The sequence below is a fragment of the Jaculus jaculus genome, chromosome 9, assembly GCF_020740685.1.
Source record: "Jaculus jaculus isolate mJacJac1 chromosome 9, mJacJac1.mat.Y.cur, whole genome shotgun sequence".
NCBI lineage: Eukaryota > Metazoa > Chordata > Mammalia > Rodentia > Dipodidae > Jaculus > Jaculus jaculus.
Genome location: NC_059110.1, coordinates 36,616,205 through 36,638,403, shown reverse-complemented (window position 1 = coordinate 36,638,403; position 22,199 = coordinate 36,616,205). Strand labels below are relative to the sequence as shown.

Genomic DNA, 22,199 nt, shown 5'->3' with positions numbered 1-22,199 from the left:
CAAAGAGCTAAGAGTAGAAGTCAAATCTTTTTACATTACAAATTTCTTACACCACAAACCTTAGTAAACTAGAATACTTGGCTTGAAATATTTTTTAAGGTTTCTGAAATTTTATTCAAAATGAGTTTTTATGTAAACAGAAGGGGAACAGATGTTAAGAGAGTTGGGGAATTGATAGGGAGGGGGATAGCAGTTAGGAGAAGGGTGGAAAGCAACAAAAACAAATTGTGTTTGAAGATGCCAGAAAGAATGATATGTAAATAACTTTATGCCAACTAAAAAAATGAAGACAAAAATAAATAAAACCAATTTAGAGTAAGACTCATAAGAATATGAAAATAGATTAGTAGAAAAGAGTTAGCCTCTAGTTGGGTGAGAAGTTTGCAGTTATTCAAAGGAAAGAAAGGAGTGGGATAGGTTACAGTTTAGGTAGAGGAAAATCTGCTGTGTCATCAAGGTATCACCCTGAAGGTTCCTGTGTGTGGCATCCATGAGAGCACTCCATATGTTCTTGACAGAGGACCTGCACCCACATGTAGCAGGGAATGGCTTGGTTCTGTGAGGATGTTCAGTCTCTACAGTCAGTAACAGCAATTTACACATTTACATGCACTGCTAAGTCTTTGCAACATTTTGCTTATTAAGCAAAACCTTTAAAGGATTTATATTAAAGCCATAAATCGATTTTAGATGCTTAAGGTCATTTTCTGTGGCTGGGGAAATAGCACAGAGGAAAAGAACATTTGCTATGCAAGTATGAAGACTTGAATTTGACCACCAAGACCCACATACAAAGCCATGCATAGGCACAGCAGTATACGCTTGTTAACCCTACACCTGGGAGGTAAAAAAACGGGATCCCAGGTCAGCCAGTCTAACCAAAGCTTAAGAGCTCCAGATCCAGAAAGACCTGGGGAAATAAAGCAGAAGAGAGATAGAGAAGGACACTTGACATTTTCCTCTAGCCTCTATATATGTGCACCCCACATGCAGCACACATATTACACACACACACACACACACATACAAATAAGGTAATTTAAAATGGTTGTAAATGTCAGTGTACATATCAATTCCTTTTTTCCAAAAATCTGTCCAAGGGCATCAAAATCCTGTATGGACAGTGTAGATACAAGTATTGTACTGTGGCCTCAAGAAGCATGTGAGAGCATGAAAAATGCACAAAGCACTCAGAGCATGTTTGTAACCTAAGCACCTGCCTCAGCTCGGTGCACATAAGACATCTCACAGATTGTTGAGAGATGGGGGTTAGGAAGAAATGTAATGCTTTTTGAATTGAAATTGAGGAAATGTGTTTGTAAATTAATAAATATATCATAATGTGTTTATAAAACTTAATAATATAGTTAAAAATAAGTATAGTAACCAGAAAAATAACATAATAACATCACAACTCTTCTTTCACCCACTATTTCTTATTGTCTGGATCCTAAAATTATTATATTGCCAAGCAAATTAGTGCTAGAGCTCACATCAAACAAAACATGTAAATAAAATATGCAGTGAAATTTATCACCAATGGTCTTCATGGCAATTGTTCACAAGAAGTGGGGACTTCATTTTTTAGAGTTTGGGGCTTCCAAGTTATGTCATGTTATTTGAGAGTCTTCACTATACAAAATGTTCATCTTTTATATGTGGAGCAACATTTTATAAATAAGTTGTTTTATAAATCTTTCTTAAACTACTGTTTTGAATCAGGGATTTCTATTGATAATGTCATAAATGTATTTTTGTCACATTCCCCAATATTGTAAGTAATGTCTCATAGGAAGCTCCCTGGAAAATAAGTTTTCAGGATAGCCTCTTGCTTCACATAGATTCTCCCAACTACATTTGTTTGTGGAGTGGCCTTACTGGATATTTGTGAATGGGATGTATATAAGCCATTGCTTAAAAGAAACAGATCAGTACGAGAAAAATATTTTTCATATAATGAATATGATAAATAATTACCACAGTGTAGGGTGGAGGTTATTTTGTGGTCATAATGAAATATGTGCTATCTACAACTGCTTTTCTCTGGAAAATCTCAATTAATGCCATATGTTCTGTTTATTTCTTATTAAAAGTAGTGATAAAATCATTAGAAAAGTATTCTGTGCTATTTTCTTTACAAAATTATTGCTTTCAGATATGAACTAAATTTTCACTCATCTTCTTATAGATAATTAGAATGTTGAGACCCTAATTCCCAAGTTCACCATTTTCATCTTGCCTAGTTTTATTTTATTTATTTAATTGAAATAGAGGGAACTTTTTTATTTGTTTATCTAAGAGAGAAAGAGTATGTTTTATTTGATGGCATAATCTATATCTATCTATCTATCTATCTATCTATCTATCTAGATATATATTTATATATATATCTAGCATAATGTCTCACAGATAGTAGGCAGTTGTGAATGGGTGACCATTTTGTGATATATTTATACATTTGATAAAGATAAGATTTTCTATATCAATAAAAAATCTTACTATTGTTATTTGCCTCACCTTTCCTAACATGTTGTACTAAAGAACTTTTTAATTTCACAGACTTTTGATACTATTGCATTCCATAGAGGAAACCCTCATTTTTATGTCGACATGAAATGTGCACCTCTCCTTACACATATGCTAAAAACTGATAAGTTAACCAGCCTTAAGCAGAGTGGTAGTGATTCCTTAACCATCCCAATCTTCCTCCTGCCCTTTCTTTTAACAGAAATGAAGGAAAAATAATGAAGTGTCTGAAACCATGTAAGTGCTAAATAGAAGCAATGATTTATTTTAAAAGCTATCAGCAAATACAAAAAAAGACTGATTTGTCTCAGAAAACAGTAGAGTATGTTTCATGAACAGAATAAACACAGCTTTAATTTTGAGAGGTGATTATAATATGGTTATGTTTTTTTCTGGAAAAATGAATCTATTTGCCAAACATTTCTTTGAGCAATTGCCTAAGATTATAAATATAAAATTTGGTAGCATTGTGAGTACTATAGATAAACACAGTAGGGAACTATTATTTATCTACAAAAGAATGTAAAGACTAGCACTGCACAAGAGCCATTAGCTCACTGGAATTTTGCCCTAGAAAGAACAAAAAAGAATCTTTATAATGAATTAGAATGAAAAATCAAGGGAACTTCGTGTACTTTTGCACAAGAGAAAGATCTATTAGACAAGCAATAAAACAACACATTACCACACTGAAGAAAACAGTGATGAGATAATTTGAGAATGAAAAAAATATTGAAAATATTATAGGAAGGGAAACAAGTGAATGGTAGAAATCAGCTGTAAGCATAATTTAGAGAGCATTTAAAAAATCAACTTTATTGTTTAACATTCACTTATGCCTATTTACCAACACAAATATAATTAAGAATGAAATAGAAATGAAAATTTAAGAAGCTGCTTCTTAGTGAAAACAATAGCCCTTTGGGTTTCTAACATAGTATTCTTATATAAGGAAGAACAACTACTTGTCTCGCATAATTTCTTTAAATGTCAGGATGAAATATTATTTTAAGAACTAAGGCATTATGGGAAGAAAACACTTTTTCTGTTGTAATTGAGTTGAAAAGTACAACAAAGCATTTGATTCCCCTGTCCAATCTTCATAACATCCATGCTTCACTGTGTGGGTGCAAGGAAAAGAGGAAAGGGAATGTCACTTTTCCAATAAGGGAGGATGGAAATCCAGTAACTTTTTGTAAAACTAGTTGCTTTTGGTTCTATAAAAGATCCTAAGATAATAGAGATATTTATTTTTTATTTTTTTATTTTTTATTTTTTGCTTTCTAGGACATAGATGTATGTAACACTTACATTATCAACAAAATAGTACAGATTAAGGGCTGGGAAAATGGACCAGTGACTCAGTGCATGTTGTGCAAGCATCAGGATCCAACTTCACATTCCCAGAATACATGTGAACAGCTGAATGTGATGGTGCATGCCTATAGTCCCAGCACTAAGGAGGCAGTGTTAAGAAGTTCCCTAGGGCTTGCTGGTTAGCTTTTCTAGCTCCAGGTTCAGTGAAAGATGCTGTTTCAAAAAGAAAAAAAAAATGTGCTGGAGAGATGGCTCACTGGTTAAGGTGCTTGCATTCAAAGCCTAATGAGTGGTTCAGTTCCCCAGTACCCACATAAAGCCAGATGCACAAAGTGGTGCATGCATCTGGAGTTTGTTTGCAGTGTCTGGAGGCCCTTGTGTGCTCATTGCCTGCCTGTCTATATGTCCTGCCTGTCCCTGCCTCTCTCTCTCTCTCTCTCTCTGTGTCTCTCTGCTTGTAAATAAATAAATATATAAATAAAATATATAAAAATAAAATATATAAATAAATACCTTTAATCCTTGTATTCAGGAGGCAGAGGTAAGAGGGTCCATGATCCATGTGAGTTTGAGCCCACCCTAGGAATACAGAGTGAGTGACAGGTCACCCTGGGCTAGAGTGTGACCAACCTTTGAAAAACAACAACAACTAAGATTGAGAGAGACTGAGAAAGACACCAAATGTTGAACTCTGACATCCATGTATGTGCACCCACACACATACATGCACTGACACCCACACTCACACAAAATCAGATTTTACATTTAGCAGACTAAAAGATTTCATGTGCTGTTGGATCTTAAAAAATTATCCACGAAGTGAAATAAAGGCAACTTCAGTGGCAATGTGTGAGGGATAAAGCTTACCTTGACCTGATCTGTTGGAAAAATCTTTATTACTAGGCACTTAAATCTAGAATATTCAGACAACAAATAAAATAAGGGTGATTGTGGAGTGAACTCCATAGCTCTGGTTCATTAGTAATAATAATAATAATAATAATAATAATAATAATAATAAATCATCAAAAAAGCATGACATAGTCTCCACCTATTCTGAAACCAACCTTCCAAAATCCCTCCCTTCCTTCCTTCTTTTTTTCTTTTTTCTCCAAGGTAGTACAGTGTGTTAGTTTGGTTTGTTTTCTTAGAAAGTCTTCAATTTCTCCTAAGGTATGGTAGATCACACCTATAATCCCAGCACTTGAGAGGCTGAGGCAAGTGAATAGCTATGTGCTAAAGGCTACCCTGGTCTACGTAGTAAGTTTAGGAGAGCCTGAGCTACAGAATGAGGTCCTGTGTCTTTAAGAAGCAAGTTCTCAACTTCTCTAAATATTTTGCCTTCAAAAGACTAACTCCCCCCCCACCATGGAAACTTATTGTCTTTCTTTTTGTTTCCTATGCTTTGCTGTCACTGTTATTATCTGGGACTCATCTTCTCTCTGCTGACTATTTCTGTCTTCCCACAACCCCATTCACAATGTTACGTAATATCCACCAGTCTTGTTTCTCAGTTTGTCTCACTGTTTACTTATAGCTTCACTAGCAATGAGCATTCAAAACTGAGAATACTCATTTCTCCAGAGAAACACAAGTAGGAGATAAAGATGGACAGATGATAGGTGGACGGAGAGATATGTAGGTGACAGAGAAATAGATAGTATATGTATACATGCAGGATAGATAATAATTATAGATGAGTTATAGATATATAGATGGCAGATACATAGATGATGAAATGATAGATTATAGAAAATCATGTTAGATAGATTATGGATAGATGATGATTAATGATAGATAGATAGATAGATAGATAGATAGATAGATAGATAGATAGATAGACAGATAGACAGAAAGACAGACAGACTGGCTGAAAAGTCACCACAACCTGCCAACTGGATTTCCAGTGATTTAGTTCAGGTTCATTTCAAAAACCTGAGGATGAGAGGAGCCAAGTATAAATCTCAGTCTGAATACCTGAGAATATGAAGTATTCTAGCTCAATTTGTAAGGCAAGAAAAAGGAACCAAATTCCTCTTCCTTCCACCTTTGATTTTATTCAAGCCCTCCAATGGATTAGGTGAGGCACAGCCACAGTGGGAAAAAGCATTTGGTTTACCCTGATCCTGAGCCATCCCACCAGTCGTACCTTGTAATAATACTTAATCCCAGTACCCATGACCAGTGAAGGTGACAAATAAAAGGAACCATTATGCAGCCTTCAACTCTGGAATACAATGTGTTCCTATGGGTTCTCTAAGACCAGTGTTTCACATTTGCTACAATAACTAATATTTCTTGGCAGGCATTATTCTAAAAATCTATGGCAGGGGATTTCTCATGCATTTTTGGAAAAAATAGTATACAATATAAGACAAAATGAAAGTAATGCTATCTCACAGAGACAATAATAGGGAGATGGCAAATAACAGTATGCAAGTGTCATACAAGCTTTATACAAATTTGAGAGGGAGGAATAACAGGTATTCTACACAGGAGAATGTGCCTGATACTGTGAGAACATCTCATGCCAGACTTTCCCTGCCATGATGGACTCTAACCTGAAACTGTGAGCTGAATTAAACCCTTCCTCCCTTAGACTGATTTTTGTCAGATATTTTGTGCCAGCAATGAGAAATTGACAATACAAAATATAACACTGAGAACAGTTGTAGAATAAAAATAATAGCACTATAGTTCTCAAGGGAACAGCCATATACAGATTTGTATCACTAAAGTGCTGGGAGCTGTAGCATTGGGCAGTTTTATCACAGGAACATGGTAGAGTGCACTTAAAGACTGAAATGCCTACAATGTTACTGACCAACACAATTATGTAAGACCACCATTGTATATGTGGCATTTGGCAGTATATATAGAGCACTATTGTAAAGAATTTTTGATGTACTTGTGGGATCTGGAAAGTCTAAAATCTTCAATCCCAACCAGGAGACCCAGGGAAGAGGTAGTGCTGCACTCATCACTCCAAAGGCAGTCTGGATACAAAATCATCATCATCATCATCATCATCATCTTCCTTGTGAAAACTCTGAACCCTCGGGCTTGTCACTTAAGACCTCCAGTTAATGAAATTAGGCCTTATGAATGGCAATGTTGTCTTCAAAGTATACTGAGTGGAATGTAAATCACATCTTAAAAATAACTGTATGTGTTAACATCTAAATTAGAGCTTTTAAAACTTTTACAAACCCTTTTCACCTAAGAATTTTTCATGACCTGGGCTATATAGATATTTGAAGCAAGTTTAAAATATCTACTGATGATGAACCACAAAGAAATACATTTTATGCTTATTTAGTTATTTTATAGATAGGATCCAGTGTAGCCCAGGCTGGCCTCAAGTGTGTTGGGTAGTTGAGAATGACCTTAAACTTCTGGTCTGCCTGCCTTTACCTCCCCATCACTGTCATTGGAAGCACCATCACCACAACCATTTTATGGAGTGCTAGGGATTAAACCCAGGGCTTTGTGCACACTAGGCAAGCACTCTGACAACTGAGTGCTTCTTCAGCCCCTATAAATGTATTTTAAAGAAATTCTCTGGCATACATATGATTTCATCATTTATTGAACATGAAAGAAAATTTTTATGCAAATTAGATGAATTACTTGCTTATTTTTATATAAGAATTAAATCTCTACTGAATATGTGATCTAGAACATCTCCAACCTTTCCCAGAGCAGGTAGATATTTTGCTTTTATAATTCTCAATGCTGAGATACTTTTTACTTATCAGAAACTTAAACAACAAGTTTTCTAAATCAAGCATTCTAACATAGAATTGAAAGAAAAAATTTGTTACTTACATGCGGTGCAATTAGGATAGAAAAATATTTAAAGACTTGGTTTAATGTAATTAAAACACTGTTTTTATAAGAACCAAAAATGTTGAATAATCAGCTAAAACACTACAGTTTGTAAAGGACAATAATCTTAAGTCTGAGCCATGGTGTACACGGTACATCCTGACAGTGCCACAGGGCGTCTGCCCCAAGCCTTGTGTTTAGAACCAAGGCTGCAATGAGGTTGCAACAAACAGCAGGAGTGAGCCACGGCCAGAAACACTAAGGATTCATTACTCACCTGATGTTGGATTTATTTTTGGTGAGAAACCTGTTTTCTGATGGATCATGACCCCCACATTCAGTATTGTGACCCCATAGGGGGTTGGAACCTATAGCCTAAAAAGCTAGGATCTAAACTATTATTTGTCAGAACTTAGCTAAATGGACACCCATAAGTTAACCCTAGCTATATGTGCTCTGTCAGCAGAAGGAAAAACAACATGGAAAGAAAAAGACTGTTTGGGCAGAGAATGAAGCAAAAGACATGGCAGCTCTCACCACATGCATTGACTAGTGTGGCCTGGGCCACATGTGGTCTGAGTACCTTGACCACAAGGAGTCACTGCTCCATTCTAAACACAGAAGAGGTTGGGAGACAGAGGAAGCCTAAGAATCTGACCAGTATCAATTGTCTCTCATAACAAAGTTGTCTTCATAACAAACTGTAAATAGACTAAAATTACCACTTAACTATAATTTTCACATTTGATTGAAAATATTTAACAAACACAAACTAGGTTTGGTGGCACATGCCTTTAATCCCAGCACTTGGAAGGCCGAAAGTAGGAGGATCGCTGTGAGTTTGAAGCCACCCTGAGACTACATAATGAATTCCAAGCCAGTCTGGGCTAGAGCAATACTCTACCTCAAACACACACACACACACACACACACACACACACACACACACACACAAAGAGAGGGGGGAGAGAAATGAAATAATGATATTAAATAATAAACAAGGCAGAAATATAAAAACACCAAAATAACAAACACAGCTATCTATGACTTATACAAAATACTTCTAAACAATGAACATACAGAAAGACTGAAAATGAAAGGATCAGAAGGGAAACTGTAATCACAAAATCACTGGAGAGATATCTCAGTGGTTACGAGCACTTCCTATGCAAGTATGTAGGCCTAAGAAGGTCTGAGAGACAACTGTAGTTGATCCCTAGCACCCACATGAACACCTGAGCTGTACATGGCCACACACCTGTAACCCCAGTAATACAGGGAAGCTGAGACCCAGGACTCTTCAGGATCAATCAAGAACTCCAGCTTAAATATGACCCACATCAACGCACACACACAAAATATATTACGTTATGCATATATACACAAAAGCAAAAATATAGACCTTAAATTTATTAGGGAGGAAAAATCCAATCACAGTAGAATGAAGAGTTAAAAGGAAGACTCAAATATCATGACCTTGCAAGGGCTTGCAGTAATGCTCAAGAACAAATAAGGACAAACATGTCACAGTGAAAATCCATGTCTGTACTGACAGGTTTTACCATAGCTCTTAACAAGTGGTAGGTTAAGCAAAGAAATGTAAAGCTATGGATTTGAAAATTACCATAAATAGAATAGCTTTTGGGTTCATAGTACCTTATAACAACTGCATAATTCTATATAACTTGTTATTTAAAAATTATTATTATTATTATTATTATTATTATTATTATGGTTGTCTGAGGTAGGGTCTGGCTGTAGCTCAGGCTGGCCGGATTTCACTATGTAGTCTCAGGGTAGCCTTGAACTCATGGCAATACTCCTACCTCTGCCTCCCAAGTGCTGGGATTAAAGGCGTGCACCACCACGCCCGGCAAGAAACTTTTTTTAAAGTCCATGAAGCACAGCCCAACACAAGTTCTAGCAAATCCTACAGACCCAAAGATAACTAGGCTACATTCTCTCATCACCCAATGTAAAAAGAAATTGATGTGAAAACATGCAGAACTATTGACCAAAATAAAAACAATAATAAAAAGACAGTTTCAAAATTAAATACTCATTCCCAAGTATTTTGGGAGTCAAAGAAAATAACATAGTTTGAAATTACCAAACATTTAAACAGAGAAAATGAAACATCACCAATGTATGGAGTGAAGATAAACCAGCATCTTCAGGAGAAGGTAAAGTGATGAATGGAGATATTAGAGACAGATAGAGATGGACTAAAAATAACTATCTAAGGTTCTACTCAAGACATTTAAAAAGTGTGAACAAAAAACAATAAAAGCAGAAATCAATGACATAGAAAAAAGCATTAGATAGGGTTGACAAAACAGAAAGCTGAATAAACAAGCAAATAAACAGACAATACAAGAATAGTAAGTAAGCAAAGGACGGTACATGTGAACAGAAGTAAGAATAAACAGAGGACCAGAGCTGCAGATATCACTTTATAGACTTAGAAATAAATATGAAGCCAGGTGTGGTAGTGTATGCCTTTTATCCCAGCACTTGGGTGCAGAGGTAGGAGAATCACTGTGAGTTCAAGGCCAGCCTGGTACTACAAAGTGAATTCCAGGTCTGCCAGAGCTAGAGTGAGATTGTACCTTTACAAAGATTTATTTATCTGCTTATTTGATGGGGGTGGGGCAGAGAGAGATTGAGAGTATGGGCACACCAGGTCCTCCAGCCATTGCAAACTAAGTCCAGATGCATGTGCCACCTTGTGCATCTGGGGAATCAAACCTGGGCCCTTAGTCTTCCCAGGCAAACACCTTAACTGCGAATCCATTTCCCTAGCCCAGAGATATTACCTTTAAATAGTAATAATAATTCATAATAATAAACATGAGTATGCTAGAGCACATAACCTACTTATTCAAAGGAATTAACTAGTTCAAGTGGACAATAGTATAGATAAAAATTTGTTCAAAACAAAATATCAAGGCTGAATAAAGTTATAATCCTTAGGCTGGAGAGATGGATAAATGGTTAACGGTGCTGCTTGTAAGGCCTGATTGCCTGGATTCATTTCCCTAGTATCCAGATAAAGCCAGTTGCACAAAGTGGTGCACACATCTGGAGTTCATTTGAAGCAGTGGGAACCCCTGATGTACCCATTCTCATTCTCTCTCTCTCTCTCTCTCTCTCTTTCTCTCAAATAAATATTTTAAATCATAATTTTTAAATGAACTAATTCAGTAGTTAAAAAAATAAATAAAGTTATATAGTCCAATGTCGGGTGTAGTGGTGCACATCTTTAATGCCAGCACTTGGGAGGCAGAGGTAGGAGGATCACCATAAGTTCAAGGCCACCCTGAGACTACATAGTGAATTCCAGGTCAGCCTGAGCTAGAGTGAAACACTACCTCAAAAAACCAATATATATATATATATATATATATATATATATATATATATATATATATATATATTCCACCCAAATAGGCTTCTTCAGCACACAGAAAAAAGGGCTTCTCGGATTATTTTTATGAGGCTGACAAAATAATTTTAATGGAAAAATCCTGTAGCAAAAGTATTAAAGAGAAAAGCTATAAGACAGTAATTTAAATAGAAATAGGGAATAAAATATTATCAAATTATATTTAAATGTGCATGCCTTAAAGATCTGGATGAATACAGCAAAAGATGGTATTTTTCAAATATGGAAGATGAGTACAGGTATGTTTATGTCTATTCTTGTCTTTATGTTTAAATTATAGCCTAGTTAATACATTATTAATTAAGTGGCAATAAGAAGAAAAAAAATTTAAATTTCTCTGTAAAATCAGTCCTAAAAACAAAAGAAAAAGAAAGAAAGAAGAAAGGAAGGAAGGAAATAGAGAATGTGAGTCTAAAATGGACCTCAAAACAACCTTTAACCAACAAAAATCTCTGAACTTCTTCCTTCTCTGTTAAATTCATTATACATGCATATTTTATTGCTTATAACCTGAAAAGTGGGGCTGATAGATTCAAGCAACAATCCTATCCTAACATTTCTCACTTCTAAGATCACATTTCCAGGAGTAACCTCTTTTGTATCTTTTATTTAGTCAGTCTTTCTCTATCTCTCTCTCTCTCTCTCTCTCTCTCTCTCTCTCTCTCTCTCTCTCTCTCTCTCTCTATCTATCTCTCTCTGTGTGTGTGTGTGTGTGTCTCCCTCTCCAGAGTAAATATGCACTCATGGATTTCATTAGTGTAATACATTGCTTTTTAATTACTGCTATGAGTGAGATAGCACATTAGATCACATGATCCTCCCATCCATTTCCTAATGTAGGTATATCACTATGATTAGTTCATTCGCTCTTTTCTTTTTAAACTGATGCCATTACCTTTAGAGCTTTATTTCCTGATCCATAAAGACAGAGTCTATGTTTACAAGCTGAAGTTATGTGTGCACTCATCCTACTCTCTTGTTCCTTTTCTTTGCTTTCCTTCCAGCTTCTACCTAATTTTCATATGGTAGTCAATAGTACTTACATGCTATCTATGTCCACAGTTGTTCCAAGTCATCATGGAGAAAGCTTTTCTCTCAAGCCATTCACTTTCCTTGAAAGAATCTCATTGATTTTTCCCCAGCTGGGTACAAAGAATAGGGCAGTGGTTGCTGGTCACCATGTGTGGAAAGGACAGAATGTTCTGTACCATAAAATAATTGGATCACAGGTCATCTGCTTTTATTCTCTTAAGACTCTCATCCTTGCTTCTTCATGTTGCTTCCAAGTATTACAATGCTCCAGATTCCATGATCTTCCTTCCTGCCTCATACCTCCTGTGTCGGAATGGGGAAAGAAATTCAAATGATTAAGATGTGTACTTAGGGGAAGTTGTCCATCTTGAATAAGAAATTTCTCTGCTGAGATTGTCCACTCCAATCCAGTTCTCCTTGCTCTATCTAGCTGTATTCCCAGTCATTTCTCCTTCGTAGTCTCCTGGTACTGTCTTTGCTCTTTAAATCTGGTTGTCATGTAGGATTTCTTTTAATTAAGAATTAGGTTGGAGTAGTATGCTGCAAATTCCCAATTCATTAGGGGGAAGGAGTTACCAGGTGAGAATTTGGCAAGGTGATTAGTCTCCAAAATGAGCACATGCTGTCTGGATAGTTAATTGTTACTATGTAAAACCTTTCAAAGAACATCTAGACTGGTTTCTGTAGTACATGAGTTCCTAGAGCTTAGAATATAGGGTTTTTGATTTTAATTTTAATTTAATTTTTTTTTCTTTTTCTTTTTTTGGTTTTTCAAGGTAGGATCTGACTCTGGTCCAGGCTGGCCTGAAATTTACTATGTAGTCTCAGGGTGGCCTCAAACTCACAACGATCCTCCTACCTCTGCCTCCCGAGTGCTAGGATTAAAGGCTTGTGCCACCAGGCCCCACTTAATTTTATTTTTTTAATTGACAAGTTAAAATTGTATTTTATTTGGCATATAATATCTAACATGTATTTTGGATAATATTGATTCTAACAGGTGTGAGATGATATCTTGTGATTTTAATTTGATTAATGGTATTGAGGGTTTTTTTTTTCATAATGCTGCTTACCTTCATTTGAGACATCTCTAGAGGTTGGTTTTTATTCAAATATTTTTGTTAGTGAGTCACTTGAACTTCCTATGTATTTTATAAATTGTTATTTATTTAGTTTGTGTGTGCACGTATGTGTGAGAGTACAGGCATGCCACAGCCCATGGGTAAAGGGCAGAGGACAACTTTTGGGTCAGTTCTCACCTTCCACCTAGTTCTGAGACAGTCTTTCCTTGTTCACCACTCCCATCATGAGCTTCTAGGAAATGTTTCTGGCTCCACTAGCTTCTCACTTATGATAGAGTAATTAGACATTAAGGTATAGATAATGAGTGTTTGTTTGGAAATGTGGTTACATATCCTGTTCATTTTTATCTGTCCTTAAATTTTTCTTTCTACAATTAGAAGAAACAAAATGCATGAAGAAGACCAGCAAAGTGACTTTTGAGTATTTTCTACATAAATGATCATGATATCAGAATATTAAACTGCATTCAAAAGTTCTGACAAAGTATGATGCCAGTCCAGTTATGTAATTTACTCACATATGCTTTATTTTATAATGTCAACAATTACTAGTCATCCAAACAGTAATCTGGGCCTTGTATTAATAGCTACAATTTCTGGAATTTACATTTTATGCTAGTGTAGTGTTAATGAGAAAATGATATAAAAGCACACTTGATATGATAGTTGAATCTGACACTAAAACTGGTACACAGCATTTTTTCCTTCTCATTAGCAAGTCAGCAAATTGTCTGAGGACTAAATGATTCCCACAAAAGTAAATATGAAAGTCAATTAGATTCTAACTTGCATAGGGAATATTGAATCTACATATGAAAATAATATTCAGTAAGTGTCCTCAATTTCAGTAATTTTCTTATACGTTATACACACACATGAGTCAGTAAATTAGGACCTGTTACTAACAGAGATGCAAATTCCATTTTATTACCCAACATTAAATATATTTAAAGAATCAGAGACTAAAATGCTAATAATCAAAGGATTTGTATCATTGATCAAAAACTCAATGATTCCCTAATGCAATGCATGTTTCAACTCACTTTCTTCCAGATAGTAATGTTCTTAGATGCTATTCTATTATTTATAATCTTACCTACAGGTGAGTAGAAAAAGTCAAAGTCTGAAATTTCCATATTGGGCTTGATTCTGGATACTAAATTCTTAAGAAACTTCTCCATGACTTTAATGCAAAATCAAGATCCTGTGGAATATTTGCCACCCACAGGTGCTAGAGCCATTATGGCTATCAAGACTACACTTTGAAAAAAATAATTCTTGGTTAAATACTTTTACAATATTTGATTGATTTATTTGTGTGTGTTTGCAACATGTGTGATGTGGTGTATACATGTATAGTGTATGTGTATGTGTGCACATGCTCCAAGGGCAGAGAAGAGTATTTTTCACTATTGATCTTTCCATTTTGTTTCCATGAGATGAAATCTTTCACCGAGCTTGGCACTGCCATTTTCAGTCAGACTGGCTGGCCAGTGAGTCCTGGTGATTCTCCAGTCTCCACCCGACACGACTGGGGTGGTTACATGTATTCATGACCATGCCTGGCTTTGTTTGACAGAGACATTGGGGAGAAAACTCACAGCAAGTCAGGCTTGTATGGAAAGCATATTTACTGACTGAGCCATCTCCTCAGCCACAGTAACGTATTTTTAAATCCTCTTTGATTGTTTCTCTCAGTGTACCTTCTGGGCTAAAAAGTAAAATAAAATAAAATAAAATAAAAACAGTTTTGAATTCTGAATTCACTAAACAGTTCTGAGGATTTTCTATTTCATCTTCAAGTCTCTCTGTGCTCAGTTGCCCTCAGTCTTCTACAGAGACTCATCTAATCCCAGTATCATTCTAGAATGTACTATGCAATGCCAGAGATCTAAAGTTTTTCAACTGAGTTCTGAAGAGAGCCATTTCTTTGAGTTGTTTCTCAACTCATTTTTGATTCACTATTCCATTTGCAGTGTACATGCTTTCTTAAAATGGGTAGACTATGATCATTTATAAATAATTTAATTAATACATAGTGATTTCCTTATTTTAACAGTATATATTATCTTTACTATGAATGCAATTCCTGTATACTATATAAAAACATAAAAAGACAAGGAAGAGAGAGGAAATGTAAAATCCTGCATGATTCCACAAACCATAAATATTTTATAATATTGATGTCTATCTGCACATAGTTTTGCTTATGCTAATACCTCTGCATAAATGGATAACATTAACATAGCTATTTTGTAACTTTATATTTCAATTAACCTCAAACACACATTTTAGTAGATATTCTCAGTTATATCTTCTAATGTGTATGTTGCATTAGATTCCTCCTTTCCTTCTGGGAATTTATGATACGTTACCCCTGATGTTCAGCAGTAGTCTATCACAGCAGAAGAAAACAAATCAGAGAATCAGAATGCAAATTTCTTCTGATGCATACTTTTATATCAACACAGTGTGTGTAATTATCAGCTTTACATAGAACTTGCCATTTTAAACCATTTTCTTTATTAATATGATTTTAAATTTAAAATTACCTAAGTTAGCATATTATCTTGGCACATTAACCACTCTGAAAGCATACAAATTTGTCATCTAAAAGAGTTATTTCATAGAGATAGAATAATGAACTAGGTAATAAATTATATTGATTAATTGTTAGTTTTTACTTTCTTTATTTTAGTTATTTTTGTGAATATACTTTTTCTTTAAGAAATAAAACCAGATATTCCACATCTTCATAGAGCTAACTTTTTCAATTAACTCAAAAGATTTAACTCTAGTAAATTTATTTGAGGAGCATTATAAAAGTATCCCAAAGGAAACAATATTAACAACTTTGAAACTTCCTTGTTTAGAAAGTAAGTCCCTAGAGTGCAGTCTTCCCAGTCCAATATCCTGTGACATAACTGGTTTTCCTCTTCACTCTCTCCTTAACAGAGCTTTCCTTGACAGTCAAGCTGTTGTTTTCCTGCTCCCATATTATGGAAATGGCCATTTTTCTTCATAAGAGATTTCTGGGTTTGTCACTCTACTCCACCCAAGTTCCATCAGGAAAAATCAGTGTTCCCACTTAAATACCTACCACTTAACATACTATTAGAAACCTAAAAGTTTGTTGAGCAGATTAATAAATCCACTCATAAATTAATCAGTGACATTTTTATTTAATGAGAGTCAGTATGAATATTTTTAAATAGTAGGAAGAAAAAACTAACTTATCAAAATGTGATTAATTGCCAACCCTTGGTTAAATCATTATATATTTTTATTATTTCATATTTTCATGTATTTTCCCAACTCTGTCTTAAATTATTTCACATTTTACTTAATAACTAAAAACTAATAATACATACAGAAAATTACATATAATAAATTTTATTTTGTATGACACAGTAAATTATTACATCACTATATGCATACATGTATACATATATGATGATACACTTAGAATGTATCAAATAATTTATTGTTTATAAGATATATAACCTCTCAAAACAGAAAAAAATATCTTGCAACGCTCAGAAACTCATTTATATTTCACATATGCTGTAGACACAGCTCAGAAATTCAGATGTAGTGCTTATGAATATGCATGAGATATAATTAGCTCTGAAAATGCTACTTCATCACCTGTCTTGATTCTGCTGTTTTGCTTCAGTAACTTACTAAGCAATGTTGGAAAGGGTCTATCCAAATTCCAATGAGTCGAAACAGTTCTGTTCATCCATAAGATGTTAGTGTTTTCCATTCCCTTATCATATGAAAGCCGGTATTTCTACCCTGGGTTGCTGGCAAATTGTTTATAACTGACAGTCGTGTGGCATCAACTGTTTAATATTGTGGAGAGTGTATGGAAACACTGAGGCCTATCTCTATCCTCTATGTTTTATAAATGCAGACTTTTCAACTCCGTGGGCCTTGTCTGAGATTACCAAACTCTTCTTTCTGACCCTTATCATGCTGGCAAGCCTAGGGCCTCTTTGCTCCCATGCCTTTCCTCACTTCATCTTTCACAGAAGTTCTGATCCGACTCTCCTACTTGAAAACTGTTAATTACTCCAAATTGCTCATTTCTCAGTGTTCCTAATCTCATGTTCAAATGCTCTGGAAAAGATCCCACCTGACAGTTCTCCATACTACTGTCAACAAACTGTAGAATGCTGTGGGACTTACATACTTGTTTTCTCATCTAAACATCAAAATTTCTGCCTCTCTGCCTTTCTTGACACAGTTCCCTCTATATTGCCTGCATCTTACATATATGACCTAGTTCCTTACATGTATTCAAAGAATGGTTGACTAAAAATTCAGAAAGAGGGCTGAAGAGATGGCTTAGTGATTAAGCGCTCACCTGTGAAGCCTAAGGACCCCGGTTCGAGGCTCGATTCCCCAGGACCCACTTTAGCCAGATGTACAAGGGGGTGCACGCATCTGGAGTTCGTTTGCAGTGGCTGGTGGCCTTGGTGCACCCATTCTCTCTCCCCCCCTTTCTCTCTCTCTCTCTCACTCACTCTCTCTGTGTCACTCTCAAATAAATAAATAAATAAAACTTTAAAAATTCAGAGAGAAATCCTTGATTTTATGGAAAGCAAGAAAAATAAGATGTATTTAAACAAAAAGCATACAATATTCAGAAATGAAAAGCAGGGTGGAAACAGGCAGGAAAATCTGTAGTCAGGGTTGAGGCTTCTTACCACATGAATGCAGAAGGATGGATTAAAGAATCAATAATCTAATCATCAACCAAGCATACGGATAATTACCAAAGCCAGTAAATAAAACTAGTGACTTTACTATAAATGTGGAAGATAGTAGAAGTATTTAGAAAATAATTGAACAATTTTGTGTCAATAATCCAATAATTTGATTGAAATAAATAAATTCTTATAAAAGTCACAAGCTAATAAAATTCACCCATGAATTATTAAATAATTCTAATAGTTCCATGTTCATGAAATGATTAGAATTTTATAGTTTAAGCCACATAAACTGTGCTGGGAAAATGGCACAGTGGTTAAAAGCACTAGCTTTTAAAACCTTCAAGACCGTGGTTCAATATCCCAGTACCCACAGACAGTCAGAGCACAATGTAGTCCATGCATCTAGAATTTATTTTTTATTTGCAATAGCAAGAAACCCTATCATGCCCATTCTCCCTCTCTTCCTCTCTCTCTCTCTCTCTCTCTCTCTCTCTCTCTCTCTCTCACACACACACACACACACACACACACAAATAAATAAATAAATAAATAAATAAATAAATAAATAAATAAATAAATAAATTTAAAATAATGCAGAGAGACACAGACCACAGACTCACACATTCACTCAATTGCAGATGACTTTATTAGGAAAACATTTATTAAAGATAAATTCTAGGGCTGGTTGGATGGCTAAACAGTTAAGGTACTTGCTTTGCAAGTTTAATGACCTGAGTTTGATTCTCTAGTACCCACATAAAGCCAGATGCACGAAGTGGTGCGTGTGTCTGGGATTCATTTGCAGTGGCTACAGGCCTTGATGAACACATTTTTATTTTCTCTCTCTCTTTCCCCTTACAAATAAATAAATAAATAAATAATTTGATAAAATATAAATTCTTGTAGATAATTAAGCAGAAGAAAATGTGGCTTACCTCATTCTATCATTATTATTCTGATAATAATTACAGGCAAAGCTGCTAAATATTTTTAATTTTTATTTTTTATTGACAACTTCTATTACTTACAGACAATAAACCATGATATTTCCCTCCCCTCCCCCACTTTCCCCTTCACAACTCTGCCCTCCATAATATCCCCTCCCTCTGTTCATTAGTCTCTCTTTTAAGTTTATGTCATTATCTTTTTCTCCTACTATGATGGTCTTGTGTAGGTATTGCTATCCACTGCAAGGTCATAGATATTGAAGACAATTTCTGACTGATAGTTGCATGGTAAGGAGTGGTACTCTTTCCTCTGGCTCTTACATTCTTTTGGCCACCCCTTCCACAAGGACCCTGAACCTTGGAGGTTGTGATAGAGATGTTTCAATGCTGGACACTCTTCCATCCCTTCTTCTCAGCACTATGTTGCCTTTTGGTTCATCCAAGTTGTCATCACCATCTAAAAACAGAAGCTTCTCTAACCAGAAGTGAGAGTAGCATTAACATATGAATATGAACATTAAGTATAGTGCTTTCAGGGCAGTTTTGTAGGAATAATAGATACATTTATCCAGACAGCAGGCTTTAAATCCCTAAGGCTCATGACCTCCCCTGCTACAGGCTTTTGATTAGGTTTTCAGTACCAGGAATGTATTATACCCTCACAAAAACTGGGCCTTCAGTCCAATTACAGAGCCATTGGTTTCCTCCAGGGCAGACATACCACTACTGCACTCTTTCAGTCATTTGGCCTGTCTGGCCAAACTTGAGGCTTCCAGTGTTCACTGTTTTCATCACTGATGACTTCTTTCTCCCATAGGGCTGATGCAGTGCAGTTTTGTTTTTTCCAGCATTCAGTTGGCTGGTCTATAGAGAGAAGGTTTTCTGTTCAGCACCACTTTGATTTCTCAGTGACTTTGCTGCTCAGGCGTATGAAGTCTTCAGCAATAGGGTCTTACCATCTCTTTTTCACGGGAAACCAAGGGCCTTGGCAATAGCCTATAATGTTTTGGAGGCAACAGGGATCTCCCTGGCCAACAACTCACTGGAAGGTATCCTATCCCTGGCACTGAAAAATTTCTAGTAAGAATCTATGGCTTCTGGATGTGCCATTATTCAAAAAACTAGGTTTTCGTATGTCTTATTGAGAATATCTTAAATTTTGATTGACCCTCACCCCACCCTTCTTTTACATAATGTCATCTCTTGGCCTTACTTATGTCTTTTCACTCCCTGTAATCTGTTCTTCTACTTACATATATTATATATATATAATGCCAACCCCTAAAGTCCTTCCCTCTCCTCCCTTGATTATAGCCCTTTTTTTCTAGCTTACTGGCCTCCCTTACTGATGTTTGGTTCCAGATCACACACCAGTCTAAACATTTTTAGCTAGGATACATATATGAGACAGAACATGTAGCATTTGGCTTTCTGGGCTTCGATTACCTAACTTAATATAATCCTTTCTAGATCAATCATATTTTTAATCTTTATTTATTTGAGAGAGACAGAGAAAGAGAGAAAGAGGCAGAGAGCTGGAGAGAGAGAATGAGTGCGCCAGCGCTTCCAGCCACTGCAAATGAACTCCAGGCACATGCACCCCCTTGTGCATCTGGCTAACGTGGGTCTTGGGGAATCAAGCCTTGAACTGGGGTCTTTAGGCTTCACAGGCAAGCACTTAACTGCTAAGCCATCTCTCCAGCCCCAGATCCATCATTTTAACTGAAAATTTCATAATTTCATTTTTCTTTGCTGCTGAATAGAGCCCCATTGTGTAAATGTACCACATCTTTGGCATCTGTTGATCTGTGGAGGGACATCTAGACTTGTTCCATTTCCTAGCTATTGTGAATAGAGCAGCAATAAACATGGTTGTGCAATTATCTGTAAGGCAGTGAGAAGAGTCATGAGAATATATGCCTAGGAGTGCTGTAGCTGGATCATATGGTAAATCTATTTTTAGCTATGTGAAGAACCTCCACATTGATTTCCACAATGGCTGTACCAGATTACATTCCCACCAACAGTGTAGAAGGCTTCCCCTTTTCCACAACCGTGCCAAAATTTACAGTCATTTGTTTTCTTTATGGTAGCCATTCTGACCAGACTGAGATGGAACCTCAAAGTAGTTTCAATTTTCATTTCCCTGATGGCTAAAGATGTAGAACACTTTTTAAAATGTTTTTATGCCATCTGTATTTCTTCTGATGGGAACTCTTTATTGAGTTCCATAGCCCATTTTTTAATTGGGTTGTTTGATTTCTTATTGTTCTGTTTTCTTAGTTCTTTGTATATTCTGGATATTAATCCTCTGTCAGATGTGTAACTGGTAAAGATTTTCTCCCATTCTGTAGGTTGACTCTTTGCTCTATTCAAAGTGTCCTTGCTGTGTAAAAGCTTTGCAATTTCATGAGGTCCCAGTGGTTGATGAGTGATTTTATTTTCTGAGCAATTGGGGTTATATTCAGAAAGTCATTGCCTGTGGCAGTATGCTGAAGGGTTTCCCCTACCTTTTTCTTTAGCAATTTTAGAGTTTCAGGTCTATTATTAAGGTCTCTGATCCACTTAGACTTGATTCTTATGCATGGAGAAAGACAAGGAGCTGTTTTCATTCTTCTACATATAGATATCCAGTTTTCCCAGCACCACTTGTTGGAGAGGCTATCTTTTCTCCAATGAATTTTTTTAATATTAGATTTTTATTTGTACATTTATGTGACAGAGAGAAAGAGAAGGAGAGAGAGAGAGAGAAAATGGGCATTCCAGGGATCCAGCCATTGCAAGCAAACTCCAGATGTGTGTGCCCCCTTGTGCATCTTGCTTACGTGGGTCCTGGGAATCAAACCTGGGTCCTATGGCTTTGCAGACAAACACTTTAACTGCTAAGCCATCCCTCCAGCTCTCCAATGAATATTTTTGTAAAAAATCAGAAGGTTGTAGCTCCATAGATTAACATCTGGGTCCTCTATTCTGTTCCATTGATCTACATGTCTGTCTCTGTGGCAATACCATGCTGGTTTTCTTACTATGATTTGTAATATAGTTTAAAATTAGGTATGGTGATACCACCAGCCTTATTTTTGTTGCCAAAATTGTCTTGGCTATTCAAGTTTTTTTGTGCTTCTAAATGAATTTTAGGATTTTTTTTTCCTATTTCAGTGAAGAATGGCAATTGAATTTTCATGAGGGTTGCATTAAATGTGTAGATTGCTTTTGGTAAGATTGACATTTTCACAATATTGATGCCACAAGGGATGTCTTTCCATTTCCTTGTGTCTTCTGCAATTTCTGCCTTGAATGTCTT

The 22,199-nt window shown here is 35.8% G+C and overlaps 1 protein-coding gene across 3 annotated transcripts in view; it reads left to right on the top strand.

Annotated features, from left to right (window-relative positions):
• The window catches only part of Lama2 (laminin subunit alpha 2), a 640,019-nt gene that overhangs the window by 520,635 nt on the left and 97,185 nt on the right, over window positions 1-22,199 (top strand). The window lies entirely within an intron of this gene.